The 16,057-nt window shown below is 33.0% G+C and overlaps 1 protein-coding gene across 8 annotated transcripts in view; it reads left to right on the top strand.

Moving 5' to 3' along the window:
- Positions 1–16,057, top strand: part of bbg (big bang) — a 753,080-nt gene that overhangs the window by 693,809 nt on the left and 43,214 nt on the right. The gene's annotated exons all lie outside the window — the stretch shown is intronic.

Consider the following 16,057-nt stretch of genomic DNA (forward strand, 5'->3'; position numbering starts at 1 on the left):
AAAACGTGAAACTTAGTGATATATATTCCAATATATCATAGAAGATTTCCTGTAAAAATCATTTCGATCGGAGCTATATATAATATATATCCCATACAACCGATCTTTCAAATAAGGGGTTTTTTCCCATTTTTAAACGGTTTTATTTAGGTTGACTTGACAGGCAGGCCGCACGGCCGCATGCACGGCCGTTGTGAACGAATCTTTTAATTAAAATTTAAGTAACTTCCCGATAAGCTACAAGCTTGAAACTTGGAATGTAGTTCAGAACCCGATGACAATGCAATAATAAGAAAAATATCGCCGCTAGGTGGCGCAAGAATCGAGATATTCGCAAAATTCGCATTTGTGGTCCGATTTGGCTCATGCTTGGAACACATAATACACACAAGAATAGAAAGCGACCTATCAAAAAAATCGCCGCTGGGTGGCGCAAGGATCGAGATATTCACAAAAATCGTATTTGTGGTCCGATTTGATTTGGTCCATATTTGGAACACATAATACATACATGAATAGAAAGCGACCTATGATGCCCGATTTGGCTCATATTTGGAACAAATATTGCATACAGTCCGGTAGAAGTGACATCAAAATATTTTGGAGTTGGAGGAGGGACAAGCATACGTTGCGCAGAGTCGAGTAAAGTCTTTGGGAGGATTATGTATTGAGGACTTAGATTGTAACAAATTGTCAGGAAAGAGTCCTTGTAATAATGAGTCACTAAATGAACTAAATAGAATGAGAAATAATAGGCAATTAAATAAAGACTAAAAACTTGAAAATGAAATAAATAAAAAAAAAAAAATTTTAAGTTAAACGGTTTTATTGAAAACAATACTTACATGAAGTAATAATAATACGGAATAATTAGGTAGGTCCTAGGTACTAGTCGTCACACTCCTTTTCAATCTATGGCGTTGATCAGACAATTAAATAAAAGCGTTGGACGCGTCATATTTCTATTGATAGTCATAAGTAAAACCAACTGAACCTTAATCAGGTTATGCTACGCCTAACATTTTTAGAAATTTCACGCGCCCAACGCTTTTATTTAATTGTCTGGTCAACGCCATAGATTGATAAGGAGTGTGATAACTAGTACCTAGGACCTACCTAATTACTTTCTAACCGTTTAACTTAAAAATTTTTTTTTATTTATTTTATTTATTTTATATTTATCTTAAAAATCGTTTAGGTATGTACATCTGTTCACTATATATTTCTTATCTTATAAATCCGATTATTTGGAGATTATTTGGATTATTTGGAGATTACAAACGGGATAAGATTATAGTTCAGCCCCATTCATGAAAAGTATGAAGTCTTCGGCACAGTCGAAGACAATCCCGTCCTTACTTCTTTTAATTAGTATTTCATTCTATTTAACTTTTTCATTTTATTTTATTTTATTTTTAGTAACTTATTTTGTTTTATTTTACTTTTTTGTTTTATTAAATTTATTTAAATCTGTTTGATTTTATTTATTTTATTTTGTTATTTTTTTTTTTCTGGCGGCCACCGTGGTGTGATGGTAGCGTGGTCCTCCTACCACACCGTATGCCCTGGGTTCACACCCCGGGCAAAGCAACATAAAAGTTTTAGAAATAAGGTTTTTCAATTAGAAGAAAATTTTTCTAAGCGGGGTCGCCCCTCGGCAGTGTTTGGCAAGCGCTCCGGGTGTATTTCTGCCATGAAAAGCTGTCAAGGAAAACTCATCTGCCTTGTAGATGCCGTTCGGAGTCGGCATAAAACATGTAGGGTACCGTCCGGCCGATTTGTAGGGAAAATCAATAGGAGCACGACGCAAATTGGAAGAGAAGCTCGGCCTTAGATCTCTTCGGAGGTTATCGCGCCTTACATTTATTTTTATATTTTATTTTATTTTTTATTGCCTCAGTTTATTTTCTTAAATTTTTTGTTATTTTGTTTTGTTTTTTAGTATTTAAGGTAAAATACTTTTTTTATTTCATTTTATTTTATTTTTGTATTTGTTTTTTTTTTTTTTGCTTTATTTTATTTAGTTAGTTTTATTTTATTATATTTTATTTTGTATTATTTTTTTGTTTTGTTTTATTTTTTTAATCTTATTTTAATTTATTTTATTTTATTTCATTTTATTTTATATATTTTATTTTATTTTATTAAGTAGCAGTACACGAAATTTCAAGGGGCGCACAGTTTTCAATGTGTCTATTTATATACAAATGACAGGCTGACAAAAACAACAAGTACAGTAGTCTAAAACAGCAAAATATTTAACTGTTATTAACAAAAAGGTCAGAGCAATGTGTTAGCATTTTGTGAGAGCTTTCATGCCTTTAGGGTTAAACATTCGAAAATATTTAGAGATTTTTTTGTTAACATTATTAAGAATTTCATTTCTACCTTTATCTTCTATTCTTTATTCCCATTCAATATGCCTATGCCTTTCTAATATTATGTTTTTTTTTTTTTTTTTTTGCTACTTAAATTGTCATCTAATTTCTATTCTTATTCCTCACAAATTTAGAAATATTTAATCACCTACTGATCTCAACTTTTGCCCTATTGTAAAGGTCAGAAATTTTTACATTACACATTTTTCATTTCCCATACACAAATTCTCACCAAATAAACGTTTAATGTTTACGCGCATAACTCACCTGCCAACAACAACATATGTAGCCACAATTTTAGACAGCAACCGATTACCAGATGCCCAGTGGCGATCTCTCAGTAGCAGCCAGTTGCCGTGTAACTTATGAGTTTATATCTTTTTCAACATAATTTCCAAGAAACTTTTTAAGGACATATAAATGTGCGCATGTGTAACGTAAATAAATTTAATATACCTAAAACAATAGTTATAACATATTAATGTGGCCATGTTGGCAAGAGCCGAAAAATGCGCTTTCAATTGTCACAATTTCATATGAAATTCGATTGTTATCATTCAATTGCTGTAGCGTGTTTATACATAAATATTTTTTTTAAATAAGCATCGTTGTTTTTTGGACTATAGACGATTAAACAATGCATAAAGAGGTGGAAAGAAAATAAAAATAAAATAAATTTGTATTTCACGGTAGCATTTAAAAAGCATTAATATGTTGAAAAAAAAACTTAAAGAAAGATAAAAGTATTTGAGATAAAAAATAAACATTTAAGTTTTCATTATTATTTTTTTTAATTTTATGGTATTGTACAAAAATAATTTACCATAAACAACTAATCAAGAAACAAAAGAAAAGTTGGGATAAAATATTAAAAAAAAGCAGTATTGCATAAGATTTATTTTGAATACAAAAATACAAAATAGCAAAATTATACAATTACAATTTAAATGCATGAAAAAACTTTAATAGTTGTAAAAAAAGTTTTAATTAGTTAAAATTCGACACAAAGTGATTATTTTAGTGTGTCATATTTGTTAAGAGAGAAAAAGGAAAAAAAAAACTTGAGTATCAAGTACTCGTAAAGTTCGACAAGTTATTGTTTTACTGTCGTAAACGAATTATCATCGTCGAGTATCGGTTATTTATCGCCTTGTTATCGCCAGTCATCGGCTTCCTATTGGTTTCATATCGGCTTAATATCGACGTGTAACAGATGTGTCGTTATAGTGATGTTTTATTCGGTATCTGGTTCATAACAAACCGATGAATCATCACTAACGAAACAATAACACGCCGACAAGAAGTCGATAACTTTTTGATTCAGGCTAGGGTGAACTGGCTGGTCAATAAAAACCTCTTACAGACTGAATGTGTCCATAGTGATTCCAGAATTTGGCGACCGAACTGAAAACCCACAATTAGGTACCACTTTTAGGTAGTTACCTCTTGACAAATACTATAAATTTTCCAAAACCTAGCTTAACTGCTGCCTCGTATTCTCGAAACTCTGCCTCCCCTAGAAGCTGAAGCTTTGAGCTTGCGAGCGCAGATCACGAGCACGGAACGCGCCCAACCGTTTCTTCTCCGTACATCTTCTCTCTTCAGAGGCAACTTTGTAAATCTAGGATTTGCACACAATCTTAGAAACTTTGCAGCGTCACGCTTCTACCCACGCCTTTCCTGCTTGGTGAATCATAAGCAACTCCAGTCTCCTTTTAGATTCATCGTGTGCTTCTATCCCTTTCTGTAGAGAAACCCAGTATAGATTTTTGGCCTGAGCGAAGTCTGAAGCTTATTTGCATTCCAGGACACTTCTTGATGAAGTACTGTGTGAGATTATTGCCTTGATCGCAGCCTGACTATGAGTATATATATTAACACGACTGCAGCTTATCATGCTTCCTCTAGTATTTCTGGTGTTTTTTTCACGGCTTCAATTTCCGCCTGAAAGACACTGCACTGATCTGGCCTGTAGAATCTAATTATTACTCGATCGAGTCAGCAAACTGCATGCCGATTCCTACCGTTATTTTAACCATTGGTACACTTGTGTATAGTATGTTCTGCCATTTCCGCCTCCGGCTCTATTGTGGCCCCAAAGTCTCTTTCAAAGCTCAGGCATGAGACTTTCGATATCAATAAATCGATAACTGTTTGATATCAAATCGATCCGTTTTTCATTAAATAATCGATAACTTTCCGATAATAAATTGATAACATAGTTATAATTTCTTGTTAACACATCGATATCTTGTCGATCCAGTAGTTCAAAAATATCACATTTCAAGGAACTATATTTCCTTGAATAGCGTATCGCCGTCAATTTCGAATGCTATCGCCGATATATTTTCTTCTCGATATGTTTATGCATCTAGTATCCAAACACTGGTATCACAGAAGCAAGAAATCATTTTTAGCTGAGAAATTTCCGCATCCCCTTCATATTGCCGTTTAACAAAAACTCTGCTCCATGAATCCTGAAAACTTAACTGTGAGACAAAAAATAATAAATTTTGTACACTTCTTATGATACATACATCCATACCTCAAGTTCTAGGCCATGAGGAGTAAACAAAAACTGCACACTCAGAAATTCGAATATATCCCTATCTGGACCCATTTTTAAACGGTTTTATTTAGCTTGACTTGACAGACCGGCCGGCCGGCACGAATTTTGTTATTAAAATTTAAGTAACTTCCCGATAAGCTACAAGCTTCATACTTGGAACATAGTTCAGAACCCGATGACAATGCAATAATAAGAAGAAAAAACTCCGATAGTTGGCGCATGGATCGAAATATTTCAAAAAGTTGTATTTGTGGTCCGATTTGGCTCATATTTGGAACACATATTACATACATGAATAGGAAAGAAATGAAAAAAACGGCGCCAGGTGGCCCAAGAGTCGAGATGTTAAAAAAAATTGTATTTGTGGTCCGATTTTGCTTCTATTTGGAACACATATAACATACAGAAATAGAAATCGCTTTATGAAAAAAAAAATTCCGCTAGGTGCGGCAAGGATCGAGATATTAAAAAAATCGTATTTGTGGTCCGATTTGGCTCATATTTGGAACAAATATTACATGCAGTCCGGTAGAAGTGACATCAAAATACTTTGGAGTTCGAGGACTGCGATTGTAACAAATTGTCAGGAAAGACTCCTTCTAATAATGAGTCACTACATGAACTAAATAGAATGAGAAAAAATAGGCAATTAAGACTAAAAACTTGAAAACAAAATAATTTAAAAAAAATTTTAAGTTAAACGGTTTTATTGAAAACAATACTTACATTCAGTAATAATAATACTAAAAGCTGGAAAATAATTAGGTAAGCCCTAGGTACTATTCATCACCCTCCTCACAAATCTAGGGCGTTGATCAGACAATTAAATAAAAGCCTTTAAAACTTGTTTACAAGAAACAAAGTAATCTCACAGGTACAACAGACAAACACACAGCAACAAATAAACACAAAACAATTAACGCACGAAAACAACAAACCCACAAAGAAGGTCAAACGACTAATATTACGGACTTTTACCTCCCTCAGTCAGCCATACAAATCGATTAGTAAAAACCACCCTCGGTTCTGAATGAACACACAGCACATACACATAACAAAATATACACAATTTTGACAATACCTGTACCGTTACGGTATACAATAAACGCACCGGTACCCTTCTTTTAAGATTGTATGGTTAAGTTTGCGTGTAATTAGTTGGTTTTTGATAAAATAAAGCACTTATTGGCTTTAAACAAGATCCATCTCAGAATTTGTTTCAAAAAAGCCGTATCTGAACATAAATTTAAGACATCTTGAAGTACGTTGTTATGTCATTAAAAAAATATTAACCCCTTAATGCTGTCCATTATTTAAAACGCCTGTTCCTTCAAACATTGGCTTACACTAACAATAAAAAAATAGATGTTAGCTATGTAGACAAAAAAATCAACTATTATCTGTTAAAGTACTCACGATATGCATAGCTTAAATAAGTTACGTCAATTTAGTAAGTGTAGATTATTATCATTAGTATAAATATAATAATAGCGTAATAAACACTTTAAGTTACGCTTATAAAGTTTGCCCCGTAGGCATTCACATTCAAAACTTAATGCAAACTTGAATACCCTGCAATAAATACGATTGGTACATATAGACCAATCGTAATGTGTGCTAATGGAGTATACATATATGTCCTATGTATTGTTTGGAAATTACTTATGTAGAAATGACTTATGTATGTCACGTGTATACTCCTATTGGTGTGGTGTGAGTGGTCATCCTGCCCCCAATTCTATTTCTTTCTTTACTGTAAGTAATCAGAGTATATTTCTCTTAATTGATTGATTGTCTAAGGGTTTTAACCAGTTTTTAGCCAACTTTAAAACTTGAGATGCTTTCTTTTAAAAAAGTTTTCGAAAATCCCGGCTTTTCATGTAAGAATCAGAGCTTTGCTTATTTTTCAAGGATCTACCCTTTCACATATGATTGAAATTCATCATATCTTACATCTTCTAAATTTCAACTTTTCCAATTCCATCCCATGAAAAAGCGTTAAGTAATAGTTTCAAAAACGTACAGCCTTATTTTCGTTCATACGACCATGTTAGCCCGACGTTTCATTCAGCTTTGAAGTTTTCGCTTCGTTCCTTGTTTAGCGAATATATTCAAAGTTGTTAAGCGTCGCAAACATTGAGAAACAAGCATCATTTTTCGTTCTGAGATTTATTTGGTCCGAGATACCATGTGTTTTTAAGGAACGTGGTGAAATGAACCACATCTCTCATTAATGACTTCATTCAAGCTGTGATTTAGCAAAACGGTGATTACTTAATTCTCTTTAGCTTCGTTTAGTCAAAAATTGTCTACTCGAGTAAACTTCGGTTTTAATTAATCAGGAATAGAATTTATTGATTAATTTATTAACTTGAAATGTGATTAATCATAATTTTAAGTAATAAATTGTTTGTGATTAATCAAAAAAGCAATTATCAATTCATTTTAGTTAATCAAGAAATTGTGTGATAGTGAATAGAATTTATTGATTAATTTATTATATCGGTATGTGATTAATTATAATTTTCAGTAATAAATTGATTGTGATAAATCAAAAATTTTCGTTAATTAGTTGTGGTTAATCAAGGAACTGTTTAAGCGAGTAAACTTCGGTTGTGATTAATAAAAAATAGAATTTATAATTACAATTTTAAGTAATAAGTTAATCGCACGTTTCCACGAAAAAGTTGAACCTTCGCTTACAATTAAAAAATGCTTCTTATTGGCTGTATGTTGTTATATCGACATTCAATTTTCAATAGGAACGAAATGGTATGAAACACATTAACTTAAGTAACTTTCCTGTTTGATAAGTCAAGAATAATTCATTGATTAATTGAGTAATTTAAGATATGATTACGATAATTCAATTAATCGCCTGTCCCCACCAAAAAGTTGAAGTTTCGCTAACAATTAAAAAACCTAATTTCTCTATGTTGATATATATAAAAATTTCAGAAGAAACGAAATGGAATGAAACACGTAAAGTAGCTTTCTTTCAAAAGTTTTAATTAGTCCAAAGCTTTAATTTGTTGAAGGTTTAAGAAAATTTCAAGATAAACACGCAAATCCGCGGATTTAAAAGAATTTAAAAGTAAGATAAATCAAAACTTATCGAAGAAACGAAGTGGAATGAAACATATCTGAAACGCTTTGCAAAATTAAAAGTTTTCTTAGATTTAAATGCAAACCTATCTAAGATTCCGTTCAATTTAGCATGCGTTAGTTTTTTTTATTTTTTAATTATATATAAAAATAAAAAAATAAATAAAAAGGAAATTGAAAAAAATAAAAAAAAAATAAAAAAATAATAAAAATAAACAAACGAAAAAAAAATAAAAGAAAAATAAAACATTAAAAAAATTAAAAACTAAATATAAAAAAAAAATATTACAAAATTAAAAACACAAAAAAATTGCTTCATAAAAATGTCTTCATACATCTAAATCAATAAGAGTACTCCCCACTAAATACGAATTGCGATTTCGTTGGAAACTTAAACTAGTTGAAGATAAGCACGCAAAGAGGTGTTCTAAATGAAAATTACCGCACCTTTAAGGAACAAAATGGAATGAAACTTACCAAAAAGTATTTTTTTCGCAAAATATTAACATTCTGAGAATTCGTGAATATTAGAACAAAATCCTCAGCATAATGAAATGGGATGGAACGCGTAAATACATATTATATTTTGTAAAATATTTGTTTTATTATTCAAAGCCTTTTTGGCAGTAAAAAATCTTTTAAATGACTTTGCAAAAATCAGTCAAATATATGTAATCTCTCAAATTAAAGATAAAAAAATAAGTCTTGGTTTGTGATAAATAACTTTACAACAAAAACTCGATTCCCAAAATCTGTTATGAACAGCAGAAAAAGAAAATATTCACACGTCAAACAGATAAACAAAAGCCGGAATTCGAAAAGAAACCAACAGTGAGAAAAGTTCACTAAAGAAGAAGATGCACTGACAACGGAAACTAAGCAACAACAGCGCCAGCGCGGCTACACTCACTATAAATTATGTTGTCTTACAAGAACGTAAGGAAACTTTTCCCAGCCATTTAAGTCAGGCCGATTAAAAGTTGCAAATGTCAAGTAGGAGGCAAACTGGAAATGTGAGAGAGCGATGGCAATTGTTGTTGCTATGATGCTTTACAAAAGCAATATAAAATGTAAGCAATTTGTTCTGGTTTTATGAAAAGAAGCCTGAAGCAAATGAGTAATGCAAAAAGCATAGAACAAGAAAAAAATACTACAGTAACAAATGCCAAGGTAAATCAACAGTAAAGCGCATTATTATAATTAATTAAATAAATTGCTAGTAGGTGTTTTTTTCCGCACACATCTTTTTTAGCTTTACCGCAAAGCGCAAACATACGCATTCCATACAACTTAAAAGTTTCCCACGGCGCCACAAATATATAATCGCCTTTTAGGCGCGTAACGGGTTAAACACTTAAGTACCCCCCAAGTTCTAGTTAAATTAACAAAAACAGTTTCCAATGAAATCATTAATCTTTTAAACTTTTCGCATGTGCGAAGCGACACTATCTGCGCTTCCGGTTGCCCATGCGGCTTTTTTTTTCAAAATCCTTCGCGGAAACTTACAAGAAACAGCGGACATACCGTGAAACACAAATCAAGTTGAAGGTGAAAAAAAACAACAACAAAAAGCAAAAAAAATGTAGGTATTTGTCATAAGTGAAAAAAATGCGTAGCTGCTGGCTCTGATGTTGTTGTTTGTGTTGCTGCTGCTCTACGGAAGCTCAAGGCCTGGGAAAGAATGTGGCCAACTAATAAAATGTTATGACAAATGGGTGGAGTCCCACATTGAATTGAGAACGATGTGTTGCGGCAGTGGGGCGGCGAGGAGCTGCAAGAGCAAAGGCTGCAGGCATAAAAGCAGTGAAGCATTATAAAAGCAACAATAGATGCTACAGAAACGACGCAAAAGTAAAAGAGCTACAAAAATCATTGGCTTATAGGTTATTGGCGTTGTTGGTGGCGAACTGAAGCTTGAGTTTATTAATAGACAAGGAAAATATATAAATGTTTGTAGGCAGGCATTGAATGAGCGTTTCAGGCATACCAATACACAGTGAAACCCTACTTTGGCAGACACTCACTGTCTGACAATTTTCAATCGCGCATCCCGTTCATGAACTTAAAAATTTTAAAAAATTTCTATCGATTTATTTTCGTTAAATTATCAATTATTTAGCGAAGAGTTATCGATATGTAATAAAAAAACAAACGCTATGTTATCAAAAGTTTATCGATTTGTTATTGAGAATATAACTACTTGCTATCACAAAGTTATCGAAAGTTATCGACTTTTAAAAAGTTATACATTTGATATCGAAAGTATATCGGTTTGTTATGGAAAATTTATCCATTTGTTGTCGCGATTAATGGTGTTAACCGTTTGTTATCGATAAGTTACCGGTTGGGTGTGTTTTTGATGAGGTATAGACTTTTTATCGAGAATTTATCTATGTGTAATCTAAAATGTATCGATTGGCTGTTAAAAAGTTATCGATAAGATATTGATTTCAGATTGGAATGCTACCAATTTGTTACCAGCGTATTATCGGTTTGTTATCTACGATTAATCGGTTTTTTATGAAACCGATACCGATAAGCATTCAATATAAAATTGATGACACATCTGTAATACGCCAATAGCAAACAGTTAAGAAATCACTAAGTCGATGACACGATGATAATATTTCAGTTATCGTTAACAAGCCGTTGTTAAAACAATAACTTCTTAGTATCGGTTGTACCGCTAAGAAGCCGAGGAAGCTCTACATATCGCGCCGCTAAGTGTGCACGCACTTTTTGTCTTCCATGGGACCGACGATATGTTTCTGGTTAAGTTACCTCTGCTATGGTTGCCTTGAAAACATTCGTTTTTATGCGGACAACTGTCTGTTTACGCATTGTACCTCACAAGTACTTGGTACTCAACATTTTTTTTTTAAATATGTGGTGCATAGAGACATTATTCCATCCCAGTTCAGTCTAAAAAGATTGAAAAGATGCAGGCATTTGTCCGGTATCCGTAGACTGTTCATATAACATGAGAAAAACCTTTAGTCTTATCGATAAATAATCGATAAATTCCTTAACCGAGTCAACTTGTCTTGGCTGCGGTTACAACAACTCCTATTCAGAAAACTTCCTTCTCCTCCCTGAGAATTAATCAAAAATCGAAACCGAATTTCAAAATAAGCCGATTTTGATCTGACAGCCAAGATAATGGGATATTCTACTCAGCAGTCGATTTGTTCTGAAATTCATACTGTTGATGAAATGTGCACCCATACAGGTGTCCGTTAGAAAATGTTCCCACTGTATATAACTTTAAATTTTTGCTCATGTGTTGCTTCGTTTATTTATATAACAAGCAACTTGTAGATATGTTTGTAATTATTTATTATTGCCAACGCATTAAAGTCAGACTATTAAGTAATGAATTTATTTCAACTTGAAGTCGATGAGTGTGTTAATATGTCTGTAGGTAGATATGTGAGTTGAATAGCCCCGCTGGAACGAGATAAGTAACACAATACCAAAATGGTGATACATATAGTACTTCTTTTTGAAGCATATCATCGGCTTAGAGTGTAAACCTGCTCATAAACAAATTTAACATGGCATGCAAAAAACTATTTGAATTTTTCATTGAAATCATATAATGGAAACGAACATAAATTTGACTTCCTTCGTTGATAGTCACTATATTTTGTTACTGATTTGTCCGATTGATGTAGTAGCTCTTGCTATATATATAAAAAGTAATTTTGGACAATTATGACACTTAGCAGGTTTGCATTCGTAGTCCCACCCGTCACTCTCAGAAAATGTCAATTTTTCGTATAAATTCCACCACCTAAATTTTATCTTGCAATAGCTTCGTATTAATTTAGTACTTGCCTTTAAGCGGTAAATTTTCCAAAATTCTATAGTTACTAGTAAACGAGAAGTTACCTAATGTTCCACCCGCCCATATTGAAACCTTTTTGAAGAAATATTTCGCAAAATTGGAATTTAAGAACTATTGGACATATTTGAAGTTATAATAAAGTGCTAAGCAGATACCATCCGTCTCCTTCATGACGTACATCGATTTCGATTGACAGCACGTTACGTCACGTAACGGGGAACACATAACAACTGACGTAAATATTGTTTTTTATAAAATAAATTGTGGCCTTAATCCTCAAAATAATATTGTAACGAATTTTGGGAATTCCATTTATCTTGCACCTTCTGATATCGTTCGAATCGCTGAACTGTTGAATAAATAACTCAATTTTTAAATGTTATATTAAAAACTCTACTGAAGTAGTAGTACTTCACAATTACAATACTAGCGTAATTCGCTAAAAGCATGTTAAAATCAAACTGATTGACCATTCCTCAGCTTGCGCTGCTTTTATACTCTCTGTTGCCCCATTTGGATATTTCTCCTAAGGTCTAGACTTTTCACGAACATGCCTTCTGGAACAGTTGTATCTCATACTTGGTTATTTAGCTATATGCGTGTGTATGTGTGAGTAACAGCTTCTGCTCTTAGCTGATGATAACGTGATATGTGATTGTTTTTCCTTCTTCGAGCTGCTGGTTATGTGTATGTGTGGCTGCTTGCTATGGTGTCTTCATGTACATAAGTGTGACTGCTTGCTTTATTATTGTTGTGCATTTATTTAGTAGCAGCATAGTGATGTATAGAACTGCCATAATATTAATTTATGAAGCAATCCAAATTTTTCACACCAATTTTTCGCGAACTTGTACTATAAATGGCAAAAAATGCTTTGTAACATAAGAAACGGGGCTGACGTGCCTCAAAAGTAGAAAATTCGCAAATTATGCCGAATGTGACAACAGACGCGTCGAATGTCTGACGTTTTACTATTAAAGTACAAACCGCCAAATCATTTGGCAGTCTCTTCCTTGTCCGCCACGTATGTGACATATTGCATATGTTAAGCCATAACAGCTTGACTTCGGAGCCGCCTGCATCTAGCCTTTAACCATCTCACAGTAATGGACTCTTAAAAAGAACAAACACTTATTAGGCTTTGTTTTAGAAGACTGACACCAAAAAGAAGACTGAAGAGAAATCAAATTTTTTTGATTCAGGCTCGAACAACGTTGTCTTCAACCTTTCTGTTTGTTCTTTATGTTTTATCCATCATGGTGAAATGCTGCTCTACACTGATGTAGCCGAAAGTAAAACACTTAGACTGGAACAAACTTTTATTGTTTGTGGGAGGACTGCCCTTTATATGGCCGCATCCCATTTCATTGCCAAGCTTTTGACCTCCAGGTTAGGTAATGGTAATATTGCTCCGATTGCACTAATAAGGAAACTAGGTGAATTAGTTCATAAAAAATCCGAATGTTGTTTTTTGTTTTGTTTTGTTTTTTAAATGAAACCACTATATGAGCCATCCTTTACATTTATATATCTACCGCCATGTGAACGTGAAGCAAAATTAAGTAGTGCGAATTATTGTGCACAAATATGAACATGTGCTATTTGGTCGATGCACATTCTTACTATAATAAAATCTGATGAGTCATTCAGAGAAGTGACGATGATGCAGCTGGAAGTGTGTTAATGCGAACCAGTCAGTTACCCAATAAACAAAAGAAATTTACTTAAGGAAAGCTAAGCTCGCAATTAGTTATCACTTAAGACGAAACGTTAACTCAAAGTATACACATTCTTATTTTTCAACGTAAGTACCTTTTGAAAATGATTTCAAAATGGTGTTTCGATTCCATATCATTCCATGCATATATAATTGCGAAGAAAGATAATCTGTAATTAAAAATATGATTTTCAGTTTGAGTATGCTATAAAATTTTAAGTTTTAGAACGCGCTCAGTTATGAAGTACCCTTCAAATTCATATTGCTCAAAAATGTTTATTGTGTTTATAGAAGTAGCCTCTTTTAAATACCAGTAAACGCATGGGGTTGTTAATTCCTGCAGTTTCACGACATACAGACATAATCAAGGCAAGGTAAATTAATATAATATATTATATATTTTCTTGTTTTATTCCACTGTGTTCCGTTAAGAAAAATATAAGATGATCAAAAACAGGTACTTAGGGCCGTTTTCACTATCTTCAGTTAGTCTAAGTTAACGAAATTATTGAAAAAAGTTTAAACAAAAGTTAGTCGTTTTGTTGGTAGTCGTATATTAGCAATCCAGTTTCGCCATTTTCTCTACCAAACATTGACAATTATCGGTTCAACTGGGGAGCCACCCTGTCTTGATGAGAACGCAAATATAAAATGAAGCTATCTGAAGAATGATTTTAAACTAAAGTAGAGATGGTGAGAATGGCTCTTATAAAGGTTGTGGGTACATTAGATGTTTCCTTCCATTTTGTTGTGAGCGAAATAAAAATAACACAGAACTATTAGCGCTCTCATGATAAGATCAGTTTGGGCACAATTTGAGCAAACAAAAATTGTACTAAGGTAGATCTAAAAAAAGAAGAACTTTGCAAGTAAAAGCTCGTAAAACTCTTCAGTAAATGAATGTCAAAGGAAATACTATCCCATAACCACCTTCAAAACGTTACGTTATTCAGATTGGGCTAAGCTAATAGTTAGTGGAAATCTAATGGATAATGTTAGGCAAGATTATGGGTTTAATACATAACCCGGCTTAGGATTCAAAAGCAACCAAAGAGTTTTATATCTAAGGAATCAACAAAAGAACGTCCTATCTTGGATTTTTCATTCAAAGCCGACCGAACTCAATATATATTCAGTTGAGATAGAAAGTTTTCGAACTGGCTGCCAAAATAGACTAATCCACCGGTCATCCGTCGGAATCGGACTGTATCTTCTATCCTAAGTTGGCATTATTCTCCGTATATAACCGATACCATTTAGGTAAGATACATATAGTATATGGGTACCTGTGTTAAGGAGTTATGTATGTCAGGTTAGGTTTAAGTTGAGATTGCGTAAATGTGATTTCTCACACTTCCACTCGGAAATATTTATTTCCATTGTAAATATGTCCATGCTCCCAACCACAAATATTTCATACTCAATACATTTTAAAACACTATTGACTCATTTAGTCTATGTGAGGCCCTTACGGACCAGCCAGTTTATTCTCTTTTAAGCCACTGAATTTCCCCATCAACTTAATTAGCAGCAAGGTATACACTTCCATTACCCTCACAAACTATCGGTAAAACATGCACTCAGTCCTGGATTTAGCAGAGAAAATGATGAATCGACTTCACTTTTGCCTTATTCTGCTTCCGCAGTGTCAACTTGTTGGTATGCGTCATCACCGAAAGAACGGTTGCTAGTTAAATCAACAAATCGCGTTTATTGCTCTTGAATTAACAGACATTAATTGCAATTGATCGCATTATGGTTAATTTAACCGAGTGTTTTGTGAAGAAAACAATTTTTTTAGTAACTTCAGTAGAAGAGAAACTGTACGTTTTATGCAAAAAATATTTTGTAAAAATTACAGACTCTCAATGAATCTAACTGATTATTTGGTTAAAAAACTGATTTCTTTAGTTATTTAAATAGCGAGCAACTGTGGATGTTTTACAAATACATCTGCAAAATTTTGAAGAGAACTTAAGCTCACTCATGGCACGGACACTGGGCACTCACTGGTTTGTTTTTATGATCATGGTGCCACAGAAATTTCTGTCGTATCAACAGCCTTCTTTGTTAAAATAATGTTGGAAAAAGTTGTTACTTTAACAGTTGTCATTGGTAGTCTTATGCGAATAATGGTTAACAGAGCTATCTATGGCTTACGTTTGACAACAAAAATTTGTGCGAAGTTGATTCAATAGCTTATTTGTTAGAAATTCCGGCTATATCGACTCGTGATTCGGTGGATTTTATCAACTTTTTTGTTTCAGTGATTGTTAAAATATCGGTGTGAGTGCTTAATGATATTAATTATAATGGTCATGATACATATGTGTTGCCAATTTTAGTATCAGTAAATACATACATAAGTAAGTGTTAATAAGTACGTAAATATTACGAATTGTTAAATTATTTACCTAAAAGTTATAACTTCATTCATGAAT

This window comes from Eurosta solidaginis, chromosome 5, assembly GCF_040869045.1.
Source record: "Eurosta solidaginis isolate ZX-2024a chromosome 5, ASM4086904v1, whole genome shotgun sequence".
Classification (NCBI taxonomy): Eukaryota; Metazoa; Arthropoda; class Insecta; order Diptera; family Tephritidae; genus Eurosta; species Eurosta solidaginis.